Consider the following 6,094-nt stretch of genomic DNA (forward strand, 5'->3'; position numbering starts at 1 on the left):
TGTATTTCAAAGGGTCAGCCTCGTGACACTGTGTCACGCTGAATAGCCCTGAGAACTATGTTAAGGGTACACATGTCTGTGGAGTGCTCAGCCACTTGCACATTAATTTCACGAGCAGGCTGTTCCGTTGATCGGATCAACTGGAACCCTCGACGTTGTAAGCGACGGAGTGCCAACAACAACAACAACAACATTCTAAGTTCAAATTTCACCAAGGTCAACTTTACCTTTCATCCTCATATGGCCAATAAGATAAATACCAGTTGATTACTGGTGTCGATGTAACTGACTCATCCCCTTTCCCTGAAGTTTCTGGCTAAGTGCCAGAATTTAAAACCGATATATGTAATAATTAAATTATGTGTTATATGTGTTTTATGTGCATGATCTCCCAGGCAGGAAAAAAATGTTCTTGCATGAATCCAGTTCATACTGCAAAAGTTGTAGGGGATTACTGCTCTACTGCACTGCATACCATCCTTGGATGGCATTTGGTGGCATATCAGGGGTTTTTTCTATGAGATAAGGTTGCTGGTCACTCACTCAATCATTCTATATTTCAGGAGAAAGGAATACTATTTGTAGTCTCCCACAGCATTTTTCACGGTGCAATATATACAGTATATGTATACATGTCTTTGTGGTAAGAAGCTTGTCTTCCAACCACATGGTTCTGGTTTTAGTTCCACTGCATGGCACTTTGGACATATCTCTTCTAGTATAGCCTTGAATCAACCAAAGCCTTGTGAGTGGATTTGGTAGACAGAAACAGAAAGAAGCCCATCGTATGTGTGTGTGTGTGTGTGTGTGTGTGTGTGTGTGCATGAGTGCCTTTGTGTCTTTGACAATTGGTGTTGGTGTGTTTATGTCCCTGTAACTTAGCAGTTTGGCAAAAGAGACCAATAGAATAAGTACCAAGTTGAAAAATAAATAAACCCTGAGGGCCAATTCATTTGACTAAAAACCCTTCAAGGTGCTGCTCCAGCATGGCTGCAGTCTGATGACTGAAACAAATAAAAGAATATATATATATTCTTTTATTTTTTTCATTTACTTGTTTCAGTCATTAGACTGCGGCCATGCTGGAGCACCACCTTGAAGAGTTTGGTCAAACAAATTGATCCCAGGGCTAATTTTTAAGCCTGGTATTTATATTAGCAGTCTCTTTTAGCCAGACCACTAAGTTATGGGGGCATAAACAAACCAACACCAGTTGGTCAAACTAGGGCGAGGAAGGGGGACAGCTACCATTACAATTGCATTTAAAACAAAAATCCAAAGATTTTTTTTTTACACTTGTTACTTTTCATGAATATTTATATTTTATGCGAAAATAGGTTTGGGAGTAATAAACTGTTTTTGAAACACAACTCTTTCAGATGTTAATTAACTTCAATGTAGTTTACCGACATAAATAGTTTTACCACAGCTGACTTAGATGCAGGAAAGCAGTATCCATCCATGATCCTCTTTCAGGGCTTCCAACCCTAAAGGCAGGAAGGTAGGAAATAATTGTCTGACCCCAGGATCTGACTTAAATGCTTGCAAGAGAGAAGATTCTGATAAAGGCATCCAAAGTGCCTCACATTAGGCTTGAAACCAAATCAATTTAGTAATGAACTGGGCTGGTGCTAGGAAGTGCAGGACCCATTTAGAGAATTGTTAGTGGGGCCCTCTATTCTACAATAGCTAAAGATTGGTGTTTTATGATTTGTGTAGTTTGCCAAACCTAGCCAAAAAATGTTAAGGGCTTAAGACCCCCACCATTAGCCATAATTGAAAGCTCATAAAAAAGTGTTAATGTTTTATTACAAGTCAAGATAAGAAAATTGTATTGAATTTTTAAACCTTTCAAATGATACAATTTCAAGTTCTCAAGTTGTGTTATACTGAAGAGTCTAGGATAAGGGTGAAATAGCACTATCTACAACTATAGGAATGTCTAATGGATTTTATGGAAAAATAGAAACACCCTATTTGTTGTTGCTTGTTCCTTCTTGAGCCATGGCTGGCTCATAAGGGCTGGTTTCCTGGTTTCATTGGTGTATAAGTTCCCCACCTGGATGGGACACTGGTCCATCACAGGTGAGCTGCTACATGCAGGAGGAAAAAGTAAGAGAAAGTTGTGATGAAAGAGTCAACAGAAGTTCACATTTACCTTCTACCGGAACCACGTGGAGCTTAGGTGTTTCGCTCATAAACACATACATCGCCTGGTCTGAGATTCGAACCTGCAATCCCTTGACTATGACTCCGCTGCTCTAACCACTAGGCCATGTGTCTCTGCCAAACACCCTATACTCTTTTACTAATAAGAAAAGACCTCTCAAGACAAGGAAAAACAACACACACACACACACACACACACTCACACACACAAAGAAAAAGATAAGATACAAACCCTGAAATAGTTCTCCCTCCTTAAGGAGAATTCTCATACTCTCTGTCACCTTACAGCAATCACTCTCTCTCTCTCTCTTTCTTCCTCATACTCAGTAAGCAACAACAAGCAGCAGAAGCTATGGTCATCAGGCAAGTCACCCTGTGTTTGTGAAGAGGCCTTCTATAAACATGTATTTCTGGCTGTCAAAGGGTTTTATTTCATCAAAACATTTTCTGCTCAAGTATGTGCACAAGGCCCAATTTGAACAAATCTCTCCAATTGGCTTAAAACCAGCCTTGGTAGTGAATTCCTTAACCATAGAGTCATATCAGTGGTCAGGGTTTTATTGTCAAATCATGGAAACTCTTCACCTATCCTGCAATTGTAAGAAACAGCTGCCAAATCCCCCTCACGTCACATGACTGTCTGAGAGTCGGGAAGGACACATTGGTCAATGTAGTCCTTGACTTACTTATAAAAGACTTGGAATAATCATATTGGAATGCTGGTGGTAAGCTGGCAGAATCATTAGCATGCTTGGCAAAATGCTTAACAGCATTTCGTCTGTCTCTAAGTTCAAATTCCACTGAGGTTCATTTTGCCTTTCATCCTTTTGGGGGTCGATGTGATTAACAAGACCCTCCCCTAAAAAAATTTCATGTCTTGTGTCTACTGTAGATAGGATTATACACCTGCTCATATGAGGCTGACCTAATTCTTTTATTCTTTTACATGTTTCAGTCATTTGACTGTGGCCATGCTGGAGCACCACCTTAGAGTTTTAGTCAAAGACTTATTCTTTGTAAGTCTAGTACTTATTCTATTAGTCTCTTTTGCCAAACTGCTTACTTACAGGGGCATAAACACACCAACACCTGTTGACAAGTGGTGATAGGGGAACAAACAGAGAACGTAAATATATAGGCACAGGCATGGTTCTGTGGTAAGAAGTTTGCTTCCCAACCACATGGTTCTGGGTTCAGTCCCACTGCATGGCACCTTGGGCAAGCGTCTTCTGCCTCAGACCAACCAAAGCCTTGTGAGTGGATTTGGTAGATGGAAACTGAAAGAACCCTGCTGTATTTATATATATGCATTTGTATGTGTGTGTGTGTGTAACTGTGTTTGTCTCCCAGCCATCGCTTGACGACTGATGCTGGTGTGTTTGTGTTCCTGTAACCTAGCAGTTTGGCAAAAAGCGACTGATAGAATAATTACTAGGCTTAAAAAATAACTCCTGAATCGATTTGTTCAACTAAAAACCCTTCAAGACAGCATGGCCGCAGTCAAATGACTGAAACAAATGAAAGAAGATATATATATATGTGTATATATATATATATATATATATATATATATTCAATTATGAATTAGAAGCAGAACTTGTATTGTAAATGTTATCAACTGCACATGCTCAATGTATGTGTTTTGCTTGTTTACCCTGGTATGCTGCAGTTACCATAGTGGGGAATGACTCCTTCAAAGCACTGTGAGTTAAAACACCTAAAAATCATAGACAGGCAAGAGAATTCACCCCTAATCCTATTCAGCAGTGATGGATATCAATATTTTGCCATATATATATATATATATATATATATATATATATATATATATATATTGGGTCATCCCATAAATTATGCGGTTTTTTCAATTGTATGAACTAAAAGTCAGAGGGGCTGGGATAAACTACCTGTATCAACTTGCTAGAAAAGCAGGTAGTAATTTTACCTTGTACTCATTATTAGTGCAAGTTTTGAAGAGTACAGTTCGATTTTAACAGTTATTGTTTCAAAGCTATATTGGAAGTGACAAAGGAGCATATTCGGCATATTTTGCTTTATGAGTTCAATAAAGGTAACAGCACAACGGAAAGTGCGAGGAATATTAATGCAGTATATGGGGATCATTTAATAAGCCAGTGACAATGGTGGTTCCAGAAATTCCAAGCCAGAAACTAGAGAATTGAAGACAAGCCTTGTCCTGGAAGATCTGTAGAGCTTGACGAGGATGTCCTGCAAACCCTGGTGGAACAAAATCCCATTGTAACTGTTGAGGAACCAGCAGAAAAGCATGGATTTGGTCATTCAACCATTCATCGACATCTGTATGCCGTTGGAAAAGTCAGCAAATTGGATCAATAGGTTCCTTGCAAACTTTCCAAGTCTAATTTCACACAGAGAGTGAATGTATGATTTTCTTTGGTGTCAGAAATGGGTTCTCTATAAAAATATCAAGTGCTGAAGACAGTGAGTAGGGAAAGGAGAAACACCGGCACCCCAGGCTAAAAAGGGTCTGCACACACATAAGGTGTTGTTATCTGTTTGGTGGGATATGAAAGGTTTAGTTCACCTTAACCCATTGCCTCCCATAATTCTATTAACTGGAATTTTTTTTATGAAACTTTGATTTCTAGCATAAAACAGCCTTAGAAATACACTGGAATGATCAAAATAACATTTTAAATAGAAATAAGCAAGATATTGGGTGAAAAATTAGCAAACCTCATTTGAATATCGGAGAAATATACCTAGTAAAGGTTAGATATGTGTAAATATTGACAGATAATTAGGAAATTTGTAATTTTTAAGTGATCTCATATGAGATCACTGGTAGGGGATGGGTTAAACTTTTAAACCCAAACCAAACAATAACAAAGGAGATCTACTGCAAGCAGCTTGGGTGGCTTAAATCAGTGCTAGAAGGAAAATGACCATCTTTGGTTTCAAGATGAAAAGTGTTCTTCCATCAGGATAATGCTTGGCCATATACAGCGAGGATGACATTCCAAAGGCTGGAGCAGTTTGAATGGGAAACGATGCCCCACCCACCCACTATATTCGCCAGACATTGCCCCATCTGATTATAATTTATCCTACAGTCTTCAAAATCATTTGGATGGAAAAAATATGAATTCTGTAGACAAGGTCAGAACAATACTGGAGGAGTATTTTTCATCATAGACAAGTGAATTTGGGGAGAGGAGCCTTACAAGTCTACCAGATATATGGAAGAGCATTGTAGAAAATGAAGGAGAGTATATTTTAGATTAAAAAAGAACTTTATCTTAATTTTGAAAAGTAAAAGAAGTATAAAAAAAACTGCATTATTGATAGGATGACCCAAACATATATATAATTTGGCATCCGTTTTGTCTCAGGGGACAATGGAATTGCACATAAAATAATCTAGTCTTTTTTTTACACTTCATATCCTAATACATTTCCTGCTGTGGCTGCGTAGTCCTATGCGGGACAAAAACTCCCCCTGGCAGGGGCCGCAAATGTAGCGAAGACTTTGCCCAGCTGGTTGTAATGTCATAGTTTCTTGTCGACGTATTTTCTTGTCTTTCCATTTCTCCTCTCTCCCTCTGTCACTCTTTTGTGTTCCTTCTTCTATGGTGCGTCGCCAATCTCCACGGTTGCTGGCAACCACTTCCCAGTTGCTAATATTGATGTCGCAGGCCTTCATATCCCTTTTGCAAACATCCTCGTAAGAACGGTCTTCCCACAGACCTAATGCCCCTAGCAAGCTCTCCGTAGAGTATGCCCTTGGGGATTCTGCCATCTTCCATATGACTTACATGTCCAAGCCATCTCATACCATCTTTGTGTGAGGAGTGCAAACATGCTTGGTATTCCTGCTTGCTTGAGGACATCTTTGTTGGGGACAAATATCCTGCCATTTGATGCCAAAGATTTTCTGGAGGCA

Source organism: Octopus bimaculoides, chromosome 28 (assembly GCF_046866305.1).
Source record: "Octopus bimaculoides isolate indiv1 chromosome 28, ASM4686630v1, whole genome shotgun sequence".
In the NCBI taxonomy this organism is placed as follows: Eukaryota; Metazoa; Mollusca; class Cephalopoda; order Octopoda; family Octopodidae; genus Octopus; species Octopus bimaculoides.